The sequence below is a fragment of the Lolium perenne genome, chromosome 6, assembly GCF_019359855.2.
Source record: "Lolium perenne isolate Kyuss_39 chromosome 6, Kyuss_2.0, whole genome shotgun sequence".
Classification (NCBI taxonomy): domain Eukaryota; kingdom Viridiplantae; phylum Streptophyta; class Magnoliopsida; order Poales; family Poaceae; genus Lolium; species Lolium perenne.
In genome coordinates, this window is record NC_067249.2 from 237,114,768 (window position 1) to 237,133,808 (window position 19,041).

Consider the following 19,041-nt stretch of genomic DNA (forward strand, 5'->3'; position numbering starts at 1 on the left):
AAGTTATAAAAGCCATAATCATATGCTAATACTTCTCACTGGTTCATCTTGGGGAGATCCAATATAAGATATTGTAATTAAGAGGAAAATAACAGGATACCACCAGACATATAGTCCACTAATCGATGGAGTAATTAGAAGTGTGGGTATTATCTTTCCTCATTGGTGTGTGCAAGCTTGAAACATCATACATGCACCTACGGTGAAGACATGATGTGGTATCCAGTAATATTTCAACACCACATTATCAGTGAGAATTAAGTTTGCTTTGCAAGAAATCAGGGTACCATAATATAATTTGCATGCATGAAAATTAAGTCAAACTAAAGAACCGACATGATGCAAGGCTAAGTGGACATACCTGGTAAAAGAATGAAGGGCATCATGGCACGCCAAAATTTGTGACATCACCTGATTAGGCATTTCATGGAAGTGATTGAAGGCCAATTGTAGTATTATTGCTCCTTCTGTAGTTTGTACCACTTGCGCAGAAAATTCAGAGATGTGCTTCTGCTAGAACATATTCTAGCCATGGCCAAGCTTTATCGGCACAATAGAGGAAGAGTGCAATGATTTTTAGTATTGACATTTGGAATACACATTTTTATCTTATGTTTCTACTTGTCTTATAAACTGGAAAAAATAACAATCCAAGTCTTTCTAACGTTGATCTCAATTGCATCAAGGAAAGCATTCTAACAATCTTTAAGCGAAGAGTTCCATACCATAACTGTGCACATCATCTATAGGTAATAGAAAGATAAACATAACAATTAATATACAATGTGGTAGGAACGAACCATCAATATGATCTTGAAGCCAGCATCAACTTCATCACTCTCCATTTGCTGTGATTATGCATCATGCATCCATTTGTTGGAATCACATTGAAGATACCATTATATGATCTTGAAGCCAACATCAACTTCATCACTCTCCACCCATGATACCATTGGGTAGGCACCAACATCAAATAGTATCAAAGCCTGAGAATTCTTTTGTCATCCACAATTGGGTGGGCACCCTCAGAGATCTCAGCAGCAGAGAGCGAGCGAAGCGGCACAGGTTACTCACACTGCGTCCATGATGATCACTACTCATCCAGGAAGAGTTCCTTTCAGGTTTCTGCAACAATAACAACAACCGGATATCACATATTACTTACAAACTATAACATAGGCACATCACAGTTAACAAAGTGTGGTGAAATTACTAATTCATGTTTGTATGAATAGGGGATAAAACGGAATCATACTTTCAAAATCAGAGAGGCATGTGTACACATGAACACATTAGAAGCTGAAATTAAACAACACATGGTTGTGGTTTTTAGAAAAAGAATACATCCTTCAATACCTCTTATTGTCCTACACTCGGATCATTATATTCAGGAAACGAAAACTGCTATAGCAAATTCTCATCTATTTTGTCCACTAAGTACAGAAAATACCATGAAGTAGTATAATATATCTTCTAGTATAGATGAACAGGAGGTCATCCTCCCGGCTCCAATTAAGAAGCGCTCAACATAAGGCAGAGTACAGTCAACAGGGATTGCAAGATGCAAGATGCGATAAAGACTACAAATTCAGAAACTTTTGCATGAATAAAGCTAGAACCTATGGGGGCGCGCAGGCCAAATGGAAATTTGAAAAGGTTTTAGATAACTCAAAAGCAACACCTGCAGCTATTCCCTTTTTTTGCAACAGTCATCTGCCTCCATGGCTGCAGGCTTATGGAGAGCCATGGTAGTCATCCAGGAAGCGGCGTCAAGCGTAGATGTGGGGCTTGCAAAGCTGCCAAGCGTCAGGGGCTGCATTTTTGCTCCAGAGAAGCCCAAGTTTCAGCCAGTCATCAGTAAGCCTAGAGACGGGAAGCGGATCTTGGGAATACCAGGAGCGATTAGCAGCATCCGATGCCTTGAAAAGGCTCTGCCATCTCTTGATAGTTCTTAAGTTGTTCCACCAAATCTGTTTTAAAATTCCACTTGTGGTGCTGTCTTATGGTCAATCTGGAAACTTAGGAATAATTTGATCTTCAATGGTATGTCATCTAGTTTAGGTAGCAGAAAGATAGGCCAGCAGCAGTAGCTTCATCCGCACAGGAGAGAGCAGCTGTGATGCCTTTCAGAAACAAAGACCAGTAAGCATAGCTGCACAAGTACACATTACTCAATCGTGCCCAGGTGAAATAGAATTATAGAAATAAAGATCTGCAGCCACAAGGGCGTCGCGGCCTGGAAACACACGGCACCACGGCCGGAAATACAGGGAGGTAGTCAGCCAGCGGACGGCGAAACGCGCAAGAGCGGCCGCGTATGCGACGAACCGGCCGCGGCGAAGGAAATCAGACCGGCGATGGTAGAAGACTTACCATGAGCACTGGGCGCGCCGGCTTCTCCCATGGCCGCGCTGAGGTCCTCCGCCCCGGTAACCGCCCTGGGAGAGAGAAGAGGGCGCCGAAATCGTCCTCCTCGCGGCCATCCACCTTGGGGGAGCCTGGGAAGGGGAAGAGAATGAGGAGGGCGACAACCCTAGGAGGGGAAGATGTACGTGGCAGATTCGACTACGGCCTGGCGCCGCCCTTGCAATGACTTGCCTCCTCGTGCTCCTCGGAGGAGTCCTAGTGGAGCCTCCTGCGACGGGCCTCATTGCGCCTGTCAGCAGTGGCCTTGGGATCCTCCTGTGACGCGACGCGCTTCCTCACGCTCGTCGGCGGCGACATGGTGGAGCCACCTCCTCCCCGGCTCCCCTCGCTCTCATGTCTCCCGTCAAGATTTTTTTTTACCTGATCCCGTCACGATTTAGTTCAGAGGTAAAGCGAAAGGAATAAGGAGATTAGGCTAAGCGGCGGGAGGCATTAACGTGGCATATGTAGACAAAGCCAGCACATATAAATGGAGCCCACCAAACATGAAAGCTGTAGGAGGACAATGACGAAATTGCTATGCACACTCAATTCGAAAGGAGTGTCAGAGTAACACAGCAATGACAACCCACACATAATTCATGTACACACCCGAGAATGCACACAGAGGGACAAAAAAACACGTGTCACCCAGCCATGATCCCTTGAAATGGTCTCAAAATTCTTACAAAAAAGATGTTTGTTCCCAAATAGTATAGTAGTTATAACGCACGTATAGTACTCCCTTATTTGTCTTGAAATATTTATCATAGATTAATTTGTCTAGATAGCAAGTATTAGTGTATCAATTCATATAAATTTTGACAAATCTATGATATCTAAACGGGACAGAGGGAGTACATAAAGTTGCCACCGCATTTAGCCACGAACTTGCATTTAGCCAAAAATAAACGGGGTATGAAATTGCAATAATGGTACAGGTACGAGCCATTTTCTACGGAAGGACACATGTGGAAGGATCCTTGAAAAGATTACAACTCTTAATTCACGAAGGGAGGAGAATTTACAAAGACAACCTGTTTGCACGTTAGTCCGTAAGACTTTTCCGTATAATAGGTTCCGTAGGTTGGTTATTAAGTGTACAATCTTCATACAATGACTCCAAATACAGTAGTATTGCATGCCTATGAGATTTTGAACAAGATCCTGTAAATAGTCTTTGTTGCTCTTCTGGCTTAACTCCTTTTTCCTGCTAACATGTACATAGGGCTGACTTTTTTTTTGAATAGCGGCGTTCATCTCGTTGGAGCATGCACGTCAATATATCTCTCTTTGGGTTAAGCTTAGTGCCATAACCCTACGCGAGGACATCATGGACGAGATCACTTGGAAACTAACCGATAGCGGCGTTCATCCAAGTCCGCTTACAAGGCGCAATTTTTTGGGGCAATTTCACCCCCCGTTTGGTCCTCGGTTTGGTGGATTACCCCCCCCCCCCCCCCCCCCAAATCAAGTTCTTCGGTTAGCTCGTTCTCCAAAATAGGCTTTGGAATGACTGCTTGGAAAAATGGGGATGGCCAAATTGTGGTAATTGCCCTCTTTGCAATAGGATCATGGAGTCAGTTGATCATCTCTTGGTGAATTGTCGATATACCATCCAGCTTCGGGGGCTCATCAAGAACTTGCTAGGCCTTCATCTTCTTGGCCTTAACTCTTGGCCTTCCCAACATATTCATCCTTGCTGGGGAGCAATGACGAAGCATAAGAGCTTGGCCTCTCTCACTCTACTAAGAGCATCTCTAACAGAGACCGAAAACCCCGCCGGAACCGTATTTTTCCGGTGAGTTTATAGGTTCGGGCCGAAAGTGGCCCAGACGAGAGCCTGAACTCGCGGCTTGGCCCGTAAACTCAGTTCGGGGGCCCGAGAAACGCGATGCGCGCCTCGTATTAAAACGGGCCACGGAGGGGAGTTCGATTTCCAAACCCTACTCCCCTCCGCCGCGGTCGCCGCTCCGCCGTCTTCCTCCACCTCCTCCGACGAGAAATCTCCCTACCGCCAGCACCGCATTCGCTCAACCGCGACCTCCCCATGGCTAGCCGCGGAAGCTCCACGAGGGGAGGCGGTCGGTCGGGGGGCGCTGACTCACCGTCGTGGCCCCCCGTTTTCCGCCCGGAGGCGGAGCGCCGAAAATGGAACCGGTCCGAGGGCGCACGCAAGCGCGGCGCCCGCCGTTGGACGAACTGGGGGCTCATGCCCCCGGGGAAGATCGCCCGCTACGCAAACGGTGGTGAGGCTCCTCCTCCAGCGGGTCGTCCTGCCCCCCTCTCCCGTCGGTGTACGATAGAAGCTCGGAGGACGAGGAGGACGCGGCGCCGGTGCCTCTCTTCTCCCCCGGCGACTATGTCCACGACGACTAGGAGGAGGAGGCCGAGATCGCGCAGGTCGCAGCCGTGTCCGTGAGTACGAGGCGGCGTGATGGGAGGCACACGTCCGCCGCGTGAAGCTCGAGATCGTCGAGCTCAACTCGGAGTAGGCCGCGCACCTCCGTCAGTTGCCTCGCCTTCCTCCGCCACCCCCTCCTCCGCCGCGCGTGGAGGCCCCCGTGCCTGAATTTTGGTGAAATTAGGTCACACGAGGACAGAGGATTTTAAGTTAATTTTATGTTTGTAGTACAAATTATGTACGTATGATGCTCAATCGGAGCAACAACTATCCTCGTTTAATATGTGTTCATCGCTGAATTCTCCCGTGAAATTTCAATTTCATTTTTTCAGTTTGTATTTACGGTTCTATTCTGCGCGAGTGCCAAAATCACCGAAACTGGAAACAGTGAGTTCAGTCTCTGTTAGAGATGCTACTTCGTGGAAGATTTGGAACGAGAGGAACGTTCGGGTTTTCAAGAACAAGCACTCCCCACCTTCGGTGCTCTTCCATAGAATTAAGCATGGGTCCAACTTGTGATCCCTTGCGGGTTGTAACCGTTCACTACGGGAAAGCCAGGCATTGCCGTGCGGCACTTTGCACGGCAAAGGAGCCTAAATGCACGGCAAAGCCTTTGCCGTGCGTGCACGCACGGCAAAGAGTGGACGGCAACGAACCCGACGGCAACGATGCCTTTGCCGTGCGCGTCGACATTTTGCACGGCAATGGCCTTTGCCGGGCGCGCCCTGGGCTGCCGTGCGGCAGGTGCTTTGCCGTGCGCATCGCCTTTGCCGTGCGTGCACGCCTTTGCCGTGCGAGCCGACGTTGCCGTGCGGCCACCTCGTTGCCGTGCGGCACATCTTTGCCGTGCGGTGGGCTTTGCCGTGCGGCGTGCTTTGCCGTGCGACGGGCTTTGCCGTGCGCCAGCACACCAGCACGCACGGCAAAGGCCCCTCCAGGCACGCCCAGCAGCTTCCCAGGTCTACAGGCTGCCGCCACGTGGCTCCTTTGAATGTCCTTTGCCGTGTGCACACGCACGGCAAAGGGCCCTGTTTTTTTCATTTTTTTTGCTGTTTTTTGCTTATTCCCTGCATTTCAAATATAGCAATTGACAATAAAGCATATACTCATATAATCTTCAACATAACATCACCAAACACTACGGGAACACCACAAATACATCAAACACACATATTCATGCATTACATAGAGTCCATAGTCCATCCACACAAGTTACATAGAGTCCATAGTGCAATGTCCAATATTACAATCCATTACAAGCATACAATCCGACAAAGTGCACGAAGACCATGCCATCAACCTTGTCCTCCTCCGCTTCCGCCGGCCTCATTGTCATTGCCTCGTGACATAAAATCTATAAGCAGGTTGATGGAATTAACATGCATTTGCATATTGAACACTTGAACAAGCACAAGTAGCGGGTTGGGCACAAGCGTAGGAGGACTCACCGAGGTTCATGCTCCGGATGATGTTCATGTTGTTGACGGTGATAGGTGTCCCCGGGGTCTGAGTGGGCGGTGGCGGCATCCACATGGAGTAAGGTGGAGGAGGAAGACTCCCCGGTGGAGAAGACAGAGCCGTCTGGCTCATGAGCCAGCTCATCTCCGTGCTCGCTGCTGCTGCATCATCTGCTGCTTGTTGCATCTGCCGCATCATCCGTGTCTGCTGCCGCCGGCTGCAGAATCTGCTGCTCCATCTGCGCCCTTTGCTCCTGGGCCGCCTGCTCCTTCGCTGCCATCTCCTCCTACGTTGTGTTGCCGCGATGTCATTAACATTTCAATGGAAAGCATGTAAAGGAAATGTAGAGACCCGAGGAAGAACATACCCGTAACCGCTCGACAGCTAGATCCAAAGCCCGTGGCCGGGGCTCTACCTCAGGCTGGCCGCTCTTACGACCACGACGGATCTGGCGGAGAGAGGGAACCCTCGCTGGGTCGACGCACCCGTCACCAAACCATAGGCGGCCATGCTTCAAGCCTTCTCCCGCAAGCACCGCGACCTCAGGGTCAAAGTCCTCGGCCTCTGGATTGGCCTCCTCGCCGTACTTCTGCTTGAACTTGGAGACATACGACGTGCACTGGGTCTCGGATTGCGGGTTAACCCACAAGGACCCCGTCTCAGGATCGTGCGTCTTCCTTTGCTTCATCTTCTTTAGCACGGCAAAGACGTTAGGCTTCGCTCCCGTCCCGACTTCCCGCAAAAGAGAACATGTAATTGAGTGAAGTGACACACCCTTGCGGAGTTAACAAATATATAACATGAATTCAAAGAATGAAGGAACCATTAATTTGCTCACCTCCTTCTGCAGGTGAAGAGAGATGGGGATGCTGCCTTGGATATGCGATCCACCTCGCATCTCTGCCCGCTTCGCCTTGCCCTCCTCGTGCTTCTTGAGGTACTGGGGGCATGTCCACCACATGACCATCGCACGAAAGCACCTATCGTCGTTGCCGACGTACTGAGGAGGGTTCTACATGCACAAGATAAACCCATTATGGTAAAATAAACTACATGGCGATAAAGAAATCAATAACACATAAATGCAAATACCTGCAAGTACTGCCACGGCTGCATGAGCGTGTCGCGAGCGTCCTCCTTACTCATGTGGACGAAGCGGTCGAGCGGCGTGCCGATCGCGGACGCATTGAATACGTGCCTCGTAGTGCATGCCGCTCACCCTCTTCCTTGCAAGCTGGTGTAGGACATCATCGCACGCATTCTCCTTGCCCTCGGCCCTCTTGAAGTATTTCTGCAACCATGCACATAGGTAAAACAAGGGGCATTAGTGCAATTATTGTGAACCAAGGAGAGTGTATGAATGGTAAGAAGTCAAAAGTCACGTACCCAGAATTTGGCAACAACCATATCCGCCGCGGTGCCGCGGCCAAGAGGATCTTCCGCGAGGCTGTAGTGCGCCCACCTCCAAGCTACGTCGCAGCCACCAGTAGGGAAGTTGACTATCCCAGGGAAATACCACCTAAGTAGGCCCCCAAGGATGTTCGAGTACCCACGTGGCGGTCTCTGCGTCGGGTCTTCAAACTGGAACGAGCTGCACCATGAAACGACAACATCAATATGTATGTGATAATAATTTTGATAATGACAAAATTGCGATAACGAAATGCCAAAAAATAACATGTACCTCCTTCCATAGGGCACAAGAACAACGTGCACATGGCGCCAGCTCCTCGGCCGAGGGGAGCTGTGTTATCCCACGCCGATATGGCTTCCTATCACGTGGCCTCAGCCTCTCCAAAGCTGGAACGTACTGGTAATCCTCCGGCTCACACCACTCTAGGCTTGGATCAGGATCGAACACTAAGTTCCCCAACCCCTCATCCTCCGAGAGGTCCTCCTCGTCCCCCTCCTCCTCCTGGTCCTCCCCACCCCCCACCACCACCAGGTCCACCCCCCCCACCCCCACCACCGGGTCCTCCCCACCCCCGTGGTGCTCCTGGTCCTCCTCCTCGTCATCATCATCGGCTGCGGGAGGGGGGCTAGGACTAGGAGTGAGTACCCGCGTCGCATTCTTCCTACGCGTCCGCCCTGTGGGAGCGACGGGAGGGGGGCTAGGAGGGGGGGTAGTAGCTCGGCCCCGCCTCAAAGTCCCTACACCTACCAAGTCCTTGAGCTTCTTTTTAAGACCGCCACCCCTTTTTTTTGGCGGCATGCTTCAATCACCTGCAAACACAAATGAAGAGAGTGGTTTATTAGTACGCAATATTGTAAAGAGATAAATATTAGTGAAAGCAACAGAAATATAAGTAGATGAACATTAATGAAAGCAACAAATAATGCAAAAGGATGAACATTAATTAATTAGTGGAAGCAACAAATAGCTACCATAGAGTTCTCTCAAACATAGCACGGAGTTCTTACAAATAACCTAGCTAGACAATCTCTATTACACGGAGTTATTACAAATAGGCTAGCCTCACAATTACTACTACATAGATCAGTAGCCTGTGTCGCCATCCGTGATTGGACCGCGTATCTCCTCATCGTCATCAGGCTCTGCGAACCAATAATCATCAATGAAACCCGGAGGTGGTCCATCCGCATCGAGGTCAATCCCTGCTTTGAACGCCTCGAGCAAACTCAGGTCTTCCGGGGCACAGACATCCTCGGCTTCATCTTCTCGCATTGTCTCCATCCATGCCCGCGTCTTCTTGTTCATCGTCTACGACCATGTCATCGATAGTCGGCAAGCCGATTGTGAAATGACCGGGGAGCCCTTCTTCCTGATAAAACTCGACACTCCTTGCTGAGGGGTCTACGCGGCGGTAATCGTCCTTGTTTGGCTGGGGCGGCCTATTGCGTGAAGGCACCGTCATCACAACATCCCATCCATGTAGACGTTTTGTCGGGTTTCTGCACGCGTACGGGAGATAGAATACTTGAAAGGCCTGGGTTGCCAAGATGTACACATCCTCTCCCTTATAAACGGAGTTCCTTTCAACTTCGACCAACCCAATTTCAGGATCCCGTCTCACCCGACGTGGGTCAAACCAATGGCATTTGAAGACGACGGGATTTAGCCCTTTGTGAAACCCGTAATTCAGCTCGTATATACCCTCGACTCTTCCATAGTAATGGAGCCCATCATCACCTTGACATACCACCCCACTATTTATTGTCTTCGCGGTGGGCCGGCTTGTTGTGTATTGATGGGTCTCGGAAGCGATACCCGTTCACGTCATAGGAGTTGAACGCTTCTACGGAATGGTCAAAGCCCCTAGCAATTTTTCTTAGCTCGACTTCATCTCTTTGTCGCTTCTTGCCTACAAGTTTAGCACAAGAAGTTTAGAACGAGAAATGACCGATAAATGTCGGAAGTGCTAGCTAATTTGGATAGAATAGTACCAAATTACAAAACCAGCTACTGAAACCGAAACCGCCTCCCTTATCGAAAATTTGCTTGGATTCTTCCGGGGTAGGCTCCCTGTGGGTATTCTTCCAATGTATAGCCTTGAATTTCCTATACCGATGAAAAGAGGAAGAGTTAGCCACGAACATACGAGTGAATGTTTGCGAATAATTAAATGGTTCGCACTTACTCGATGTACGGCTTCACTTCGACCATGGTGTTTAAGACATACGAGTGGATCAAGGTCCGCTCAGGTAGGTCCGTTCTGTACGGCTTCGAGCCACTTGACTTGCCACCAAGCCCCACGAAGATGCTAAGCTTGGGTACTTCTTCATTGTTGGCGGCATTGTAACGGAGGACTGGGTTGTGCTTTGTGGGAATGTTGGGATCATAGTGCTTAGTGGTGAAGTTTGCCACCTCCACGTTCAGGACTGCCTCGGCTATGGATGCTTCGATCTTGCATTTATTGCCAGTCATTTGACGAAGCTTTTGTGTTTCTCTCTCGGGACCAAACTGCCAACGGCCCCACCCGGGCCCCCTTTAAGCACTCCTCCGCGAGGTGCAGGATCATGTGTTGCATCGGATTAAAAACCCCCGGAGGAAAGATCTTCTCCAGATCGCAAAGCAACACGGGTGCCTCTTCATCCAGCTTCTCAATCACTTTAGTGTCTAACTCCCTAGCACAAATCTGGCGGAAGAAAAACTCAACCTCGCTAGCACTCGCCAAGTCTTCTCGTGGACATAGCCTCGAATCATCACCGGCATTATCCGCTCAAGCCATATGTGGTAGTCATGACTCTTCAGTCCTTGTACTCGCAGCTGCTTTCAATGTTCGGCCCCTCATCCAGTTGGCTGCGAACCCATCGGGGAAAAACAAGGAGTCCTTCATCCATTGGAAGACCTCCCTTTTTTGGGCCTTTGTGAGGCAGAACGGAGCGTGTGGCTTAGTCCAAGTTTTTTTGGCACCATTAGGTGGCTGCATGTTCAACTCCGGTCTATCACACCACATTTCTTGATCAATTCGAGCCTTTATGTTATCCTTCGTCTTCTCAGTGTCCACAATAGTGCTCCAAATGGCTTCACTGATATTCTTCTCGGTGTGCATTACATCAATGTTATGCGGGAGCTCGAGAAACTCAAAGTAAGGGAGCTTCCATAAGCACGGCTTGTGAGTCCATTGGTGTGTCTCCCCATATCCTAAGAAACCATTCCCATCAGGGCTAGGCTGAAGAGCATCTAACTCGGCCTTGATTTCCGTTCCGGTCTTCGGAATTGGCTTCGGGCCACGGACAACACGGCCTTTCTTGAAACTCTTTACATCACTCCTGTATGCATGCCTCCGCTCAAGGAACTGTCGAGCTTCATCAAAGCATGAATACTTGCCTCCCTTGTTTAGCCAGTCACGGCCTGTCTGCACTGTGGGCAAGGCCACTTCCCATGTGTACACCACCCGCAGAACAAAGCACGTGCTGGCAGGTCATGCAGGGACGTGTGGTACCACACATACATATCGAAGTACTCCTTCTTTGATGCGTCATATGTTCGGATCCCGCGACCTTCCCAGCCACGAACCAAGTCATCCACCAGCGGTTCCAGGTACACATTCATGTTCTTGCCCGGGTATTTGGGCCCCCTGGGATTATCATCGACACAAACATGTTCTCTGATCTCATGCGTACGCTGTGGGGAGGTTCATGGGAATAACAAACACCGGCCAACAACCGTATACCGCAGCCGACATACCATATGGATTGAACCCATCGATTGATATCGCAACTGCAACGCTCCTCGGGTCACCTGCTTTCAATGGAAATTTCTTCACAAAGTTCTTCCATGCAGTACCATCCGACGGATGTATCATCTTGTCGGTGTATCTGTTTCCTTCCACGGCCCACCTCATCTGCTGGGCAGTATCCTCGGTCATGAAGAGCCGCTGGATCCTCGGTAGAACTGGAAGATAGCGGAGGATATTCTTGGCAACCGTGGTCTGCCTCTTCTGACCATCACCATTGCGGTCTACCTCAAAGTACCTAGAGGAATTGCATTTGATGCAATAATTTGTGTCAGCGTGCTCCTCTCTGAATAGCATGCATCCCTTTGGACAAGCGTGTATCTGCTGAGATGACATCTTAAGGTCACTGAGCAATTTGGTCGAATAGTAGAAGTTTTGCGGCAAGAGGTGCCCTTTCGGCAGAAGGCTGCCTACGATGACCAGAAGTTCATCGAACCCATCTCTGCACAAGTTCCTATGGCACTTCATGGCCCGAAGGCGAGCGATGGCATCTAGTTGGGTAACCTCTGTATTTTCATGTAGGGGTTTCTGAAGCAAACAGAGCCTCATAGTACTCCTTTGTGTTTTCCTCCGGTCCTCACTTGTCTCCGCATCCTGAGGTGTCTCCACCTCTACATGAGAGCTTTCAGGCACATTACCATTAGCCAAGTTTTCTAAGCACCTATCAAAACCAGTGTCATATTCCCCCCTAGGTTGAATCTGCCGCACCTCCTTCCTAGCACGTTTCTTTGCCTTTTCTCCATGGTAAGTCCAAATCCTGTAGGACGGTGTGAACCCAAACTTGATCAGGTGCATACTCATAGTTTCCTTGTCCTGTGCCTTTCGGTTAGCGCACTTACTACAAGGGCACCAAACACTTATAGGTCTGCTAGGGATGGCAAACGCCCTATCCACAAACTGCTCGGTCTTTTCTCCCCATTCATCAGTATAGTTCCACTGACTGATTCTGCCATCGTACATCCAGCCACGATTATCCATCCTCTAATCAGCAACAAAACAGACGAACATAGCATTTATATATCAAATACGAAATAAATGCATCATATATTTATTTATTTTACGCGTGCATCAACCTGAAACTCTACTAGGTGGGCTCCTAGCAGCCGCCGGATCCATAGATTGAGCACGTTCTCCCAGCTCTACCCCAATCCGAGACAGAATTTGGCAAGACCTCCCCGATGCTCTCCCGATACACGTCTCGGCAAAAAGCCGAGAGGGGTGTGCATCCGGAGAACAACGGGGAGGCGCTACCGAAATCCTGTCTCGGATCGGGGTAGAGCACGGAGAACGTACCCAACTACGCATCCGCCGGCTGTCCCGATAAATGCCGTAAGAGTTACGGTTCATAATATGCGAGACCACTAATGCATATTTATCCGCGTAACCCTTACGGTCGGGAAGAGACGCCTAGGTATCGCGACAGACTTGGTGATCTAGACACAAAAAAAAACCTAGGTACAAGAGAGGCGAACGGATTCTCACCCTCGAAGCGTGATCGACAACAAGCGAAGAAGATCAACGACCCTCTGAGAGAATCGCCGAAGAAAATCCGGAACGCCCCGTCAAACACCCCCGCGACGCCGCCCCTCGTGTCCACCTCGAAGCATCGCCTGCATAACGAGAAAAATAGTCATGCAAGTGAACAAGAATTTTTTACAATAGTGGTATAACAATATTACTTCACCATAAAGAATTTCCTTCCGGCACATTATCTTATTTTTGCCATATGGGGCTAGTTTTAACATATCCGTATCATAAACACCTTTTTCAAAGCTAAATTCCTATTTCTAATTTATACTAAACACTAAAATATTATACTAAACTAAAATCCTATATCTAATTCATACTAAACTAAAATCCCAGTTGGAAGTTTAGAACCGGATTATACTATCATCTCCTCCATGCCCATGAACAGCCATGAGAAGACAATGCCAAGGTAAAATAGCCTTCACTCGCACACACAAAATTCTCACCGCGGGCGGCGGCGGGCTCCCAAGTTGGAATTGGAAGCATTCCATACGCAGTCATATGCCCAACTCAAGGACACCCTGCTAGATCCTCCCCCGGCGGCTAAAACCATCGATCACGGCAAAATCTAAAGAATAATCCTCGAGGGCACGCCCGCTGGCAGCAGAATTGCGCCCGTTACCCCCACGAAAATAGCAGCCCCTACCGAACCGGGCCGACAGAACCCCAACCCCAATCACCCCGACCACGTGACAGCAACGTCGCGGCTGCGGTGTCCACTCCACTCCACTACGAGCTAGCAACGACTGACGAGGAGCCGGAATTCCCGCCGAAATGCAGTCCCTCGAGCTGGATTTGCTTCCCCCTTCTCGGCGGCGGCAATTTGCGCGGGTCAGATACCGAGGGAGGGTAAACCAGAGCCTACGGCAACGCACCCTAACAAACCCTAACCGTGGCAGAAAAAAAAAACCGGACGGTGCCGCCACCGCCACAGGCAGCCACGAACACGAGGCCGACGGCGGAAGGCTGGACCCCGGCGGTGGGGGCTGGCGAGAGGAAAAAGGTGAGGCGGTGGAGAGGGCGTTACCTTGAAGCACGGCGGCGGCGGAAGGCTGGTCCCCGGTGGTGGGGGCTGGCGACGGCGGCTGGCCGGAGGGGCCAGCAGCGGCGGCTGCGTGGGCGGAGGGGCCGCAGCGGCGGCTGCGTGGGCGGGTGGGGCCAGCAGCGGCGGCGGCGTGGGCGGTGGGGGCTGGCGACGGCGGCTGGCCGGAGGGGCAGAGGAGAGCAGGAGGTGGGCGGCGGCGCTTGGCGCGTGGGAGGAGGCAGGTGCGGGCGCGTGCTCGATCTGGCCAGAAACCCACCTGGTCGGATCGATGCGTTTTAGGTTTAAGTCGTGGCTTTGCCGTGCGCAGGCCTTTGCCGTGCGGCAGGGGCGCTTTGCCGTGCGGGAAGGGCTTTGCCGTGCGCAAAGTAACCTTTGCCGTGCGGCTAGGCCTTTGCCGTGCGCAAAGTTTCCTTTGCCGTGCGGCAGAGTTCTTTGCCGTGGGCTTACGCACGGCAAAGAATTTTTTATTTTTACCATTTTAATTATCGATAACATTAAGTTTTATTTAAAAATTATATTAAACTTGTTTTTTCAAAATGTGTATTATGTAATAATATATGTCCCATGCTTTTCAATAAATATGTGATTCAATCCGGTTCACCTCACGCGGAAAAATCAAGGGGGGTAGAAGCAACTTCAATTGCTAACGCGGGAGTTGCAGATCAACCCGAAATCCCTAACCATAACCCTTAACCCTAAACCTTACCCTAACCCTAAATCATAACCAAAATAATTAAAAAGTTACATTGGTGCACCCTCGCGCGGAGAAATCTAGGGGGGTAGACCCGCCGGGGCACACGTTCCGCTGTTTTGGGGGGAGGAGGGGGATAACGACCGCCGGAGCACCGGAACCCCACCAAACCTTGCATGTGGACCTATGATATGTGTCAAAGTGTGGTGCAAGGTGTAATGGTGCAAAAGTAGCTCCCCTAAACCCTAAACCCTAAACTGGGGAGGCTTCGAGCCCTAAACCCCTCTAAATCCCTAAACCACGACGCCGGAGCTGCAGAACCATGCATCATAAACCCTAACCCTAACCCTAAACCCTAAACCTATACCTAACCATAAATACTTACCCTTTAACCTAAACCCTAGCCCTAGCCCCTAAACCCTAGCCCTAACCCTACACCTAACCCTAACCAAGAGACTGTGCACACCGTCGATCGTGTGATAATGGCTCTAGCTGCTGGTATATGTGCCAAAGGGTCCCAATCTTTGGTTCTCCATGTGTATATGTACTAAACAAACCTAAAAGAATGAAAAGTTACATTGGTGCACCCTGGCGGAGAAATCTAGGGGGTAGACCCGCCGGGGCACACGTTCCGCTGTTTTGGGGGGAGGAGGGGGATAACGACCGCCGGAGCACCGGAACCCCACCAAACCTTGCATGTGGACCTATGATATGTGTCAAAGTGTGGTGCAAGGTGTAATGGTGCAAAAGTAGCTCCCCTAAACCCTAAACCCTAAACTGGGGAGGCTTCGAGCCCTAAACCCCTCTAAATCCCTAAACCACGACGCCAGAGCTGCAGAACCATGCATCATAAACCCTAACCCTAACCCTAAACCCTAAACCTATACCTAACCATAAATACTTACCCTTTAACCTAAACCCTAGCCCTAGCCCCTAAACCCTAGCCCTAACCCTACACCTAACCCTAACCAAGAGACTGTGCACACCGTCGATCGTGTGATAATGGCTCTAGCTGCTGGTATATGTGCCAAAGGGTCCCAATCTTTGGTTCTCCATGTGTATATGTACTAAAAAAACCTAAAAGAATGAAAAGTTACATTGGTGCACCCTCGCGGAGAAATCTAGGGGTAGACCCGCCGGGCACACGTTCCACTGCTTTGGGGTAGGAGTGGGTTAACGACCGCCGGAGCACCGGAACCCCACCAAACCTTGCATGTGGACCTATGATATGTGTCAAAGTGTGGTGCAAGGTGTAATGGTGCAAAAGTAGCTCCCCTAAACCCTAAACCCTAAACTGGGAGGCTTCGAGCCCTAAACCCCTCTAAATCCCTAAACCACGACGCCTGAGTCTGCAGAACCATGCATCATAAACCCTAACCCTAACCCTAAACCCTAAACCTATACCTAACCATAAATACTTACCCTTTAACCTAAACCCTAGCCCTAGCCCCTAAACCCTAGCCCTAACCCTACACCTAACCCTAACCAAGAGACCGTGCACACCGTCGATCGTGTGATAATGGCTCTAGCTGCTGGTATATGTGCCAAAGGGTCCCAATCTTTGGTTCTCCATGTGTATATGTACTAAACAAACCTAAAAGAATGAAAAGTTACATTGGTGCACCCTCGCGAGGAGAAATCTAGGGGGGTAGACCCACCGGGGCACACGTTCCGCTGTTTTGCGGGCAGGAGGGTGATAACGACCGCCGGAGCACCGGAACCCCACCAAACCTTGCATGTGGACCTATGATATGTGTCAAAGTGTGGTGCAAGGTGTAATGGTGCAAAAGTAGCTCCCCTAAACCCTAAACCCTAAACTGGGAGGCTTCGAGCCCTAAACCCCTCTAAATCCCTAAACCACGACGTGAGCTGCAGAACCATGCATCATAAACCCTAACCCTAACCCTAAACCCTAAACCTATACCTAACCATAAATACTTACCCTTTAACCTAAACCCTAGCCCTAGCCCCTAAACCCTAGCCCTAACCCTACACCTAACCCTAACCAAGAGACCAGCACACCGTCGATCGTGTGATAATGGCTCTAGCTGCTGGTATATGTGCCAAAGGGTCCCAATCTTTGGTTCTCCATGTGTATATGTACTAAACAAACCTAAAAGAATGAAAAGTTACATTGGTGCACCCTCGCGCGGAGAAATCTAGGGGGGTAGACCCGCCGGGGCACACGTTCCGCTGTTTTGGGGGGAGGAGGGGGATAACGACCGCCGGAGCACCGGAACCCCACCAAACCTTGCATGTGGACCTATGATATGTGTCAAAGTGTGGTGCAAGGTGTAATGGTGCAAAAGTAGCTCCCCTAAACCCTAAACCCTAAACTGGGGAGGCTTCGAGCCCTAAACCCCTCTAAATCCCTAAACCACGACGCTGAGCTGAGTAACCATGCATCATAAACCCTAACCCTAACCCTAAACCCTAAACCTATACCTAACCATAAATACTTACCCTTTAACCTAAACCCTAGCCCTAGCCCCTAAACCCTAGCCCTAACCCTACACCTAACCCTAACCAAGAGACCGTGCACACCGTCGATCGTGTGATAATGGCTCTAGTCTGCTGGTATATGTGCCAAAGGGTCCCAATCTTTGGTTCTCCATGTGTATATGTACTAAACAAACCTAAAAGAATGAAAAGTTACATTGGTGCACCCTCGCGGAGAAATCTAGGGGGTAGACCCGCCGGGGCACACGTTCCATTGCTTTGGGGGGGGGCGGGGATAACGACCGCCGGAGCACCGGAACCCCACCAAACCTTGCATGTGGACCTATGATATGTGTCAAAGTGTGGTGCAAGGTGTAATGGTGCAAAAGTAGCTCCCCTAAACCCTAAACCCTAAACCGGGAGGCTTCGAGCCCTAAACCCCTCTAAATCCCTAAACCACGACGCCTGAGTCGCAGAACCATGCATCATAAACCCTAACCCTAACCCTAAACCCTAAACCTATACATAACCATAAATACTTACCCTTTAACCTAAACCCTAGCCCTAGCCCCTAAACCCTAGCCCTAACCCTACACCTAACCCTAACCAGTAGACCAGGCACACCGTCGATCGTGTGATAATGGCTCTAGCTGCTGGTATATGTGCCAAAGGGTCCCAATCTTTGGTTCTCCATGTGTATATGTACTAAAAAAACCTAAAAGAATGAAAAGTTACATTGGTGCACCCTCGCGCGGAGAAATCTAGGGGGGTAGACCCGCCGGGGCACACGTTCCGCTGTTTTGGGGGGAGGAGGGGGATAACGACCGCCGGAGCACCGGAACCCCACCAAACCTTGCATGTGGACCTATGATATGTGTCAAAGTGTGGTGCAAGGTGTAATGGTGCAAAAGTAGCTCCCCTAAACCCTAAACCCTAAACCCTAAACTGGGGAGGCTTCGAGCCCTAAACCCCTCTAAATCCCTAACCCACAACGCCGGAGCTGCAGAACCATGCATCATAAACCCTAACCCTAACCCTAAACCCTAAACCTATACCTAACCATAAATACTTACCCTTTAACCTAAACCCTAGCCCTAGCCCCTAAACCCTAGCCCTAACCCTACACCTAACCCTAACCGAAGAGACCGTGCACGCCGTCGATCGTGTGATAATGGCTCTAGCTGCTGGTATATGTGCCAAAGGGTCCCAATCTTTGGTTCTCCATGTGTATATGTACTAAACAAACCTAAAAGAATGAAAAGTTACATTGGTGCACTGCGCGGAGAAATCTAGGGGGTAGACCCGCCGGGGCACACGTTCCGCTGTTTTGGGGGAGGAGGGGATAACGACCGCCGAGCACCGGAACCCCACCAAACCTTGCATGTGGACCTATGATATGTGTCAAAGTGTGGTGCAAGGTGTAATGGTGCAAAAGTAGCTCCCCTAAACCCTAAACCCTAAACTGGGGAGGCTTCGAGCCCTAAACCCCTCTAAATCCCTAAACCACGACGCCGGAGCTGCAGAACCATGCATCATAAACCCTAACCCTAACCCTAAACCCTAAACCTATACATAACCATAAATACTTACCCTTTAACCTAAACCCTAGCCCTAGCCCCTAAACCCTAGCCCTAACCCTACACCTAACCCTAACCAGTAGACCAGGCACACCGTCGATCGTGTGATAATGGCTCTAGCTGCTGGTATATGTGCCAAAGGGTCCCAATCTTTGGTTCTCCATGTGTATATGTACTAAACAAACCTAAAAGAATGAAAAGTTACATTGGTGCACCTGCGCGGAGAAATCTAGGGGGTAGACCCGCCGGGGCACACGTTCCTGCTTTGGGGGGAGGAGGGGGATAACGACCGC

At 50.1% G+C, this 19,041-nt stretch overlaps 2 long non-coding RNA genes across 2 annotated transcripts; both read right to left on the reverse strand.

The window, feature by feature from the left end:
• Window positions 1-5,897: 5,897 nt before the first annotated feature.
• LOC127309261 (uncharacterized) lies at window positions 5,898-6,407 on the reverse strand. The gene is made up of 2 exons (XR_007857066.2): window positions 6,259-6,407; window positions 5,898-6,149 (listed from the first exon to the last, which is right to left on the reverse strand). It is a non-coding gene; the product is annotated as an uncharacterized lncRNA (long non-coding RNA).
• Window positions 6,408-7,484: 1,077 nt separating this feature from the next.
• LOC127309939 (uncharacterized) lies at window positions 7,485-7,982 on the reverse strand. Its single transcript, XR_011746845.1, has 3 exons — window positions 7,953-7,982; window positions 7,655-7,859; window positions 7,485-7,559 (listed from the first exon to the last, which is right to left on the reverse strand). It is a non-coding gene; the product is annotated as an uncharacterized lncRNA (long non-coding RNA).
• Window positions 7,983-19,041: the final 11,059 nt, after the last annotated feature.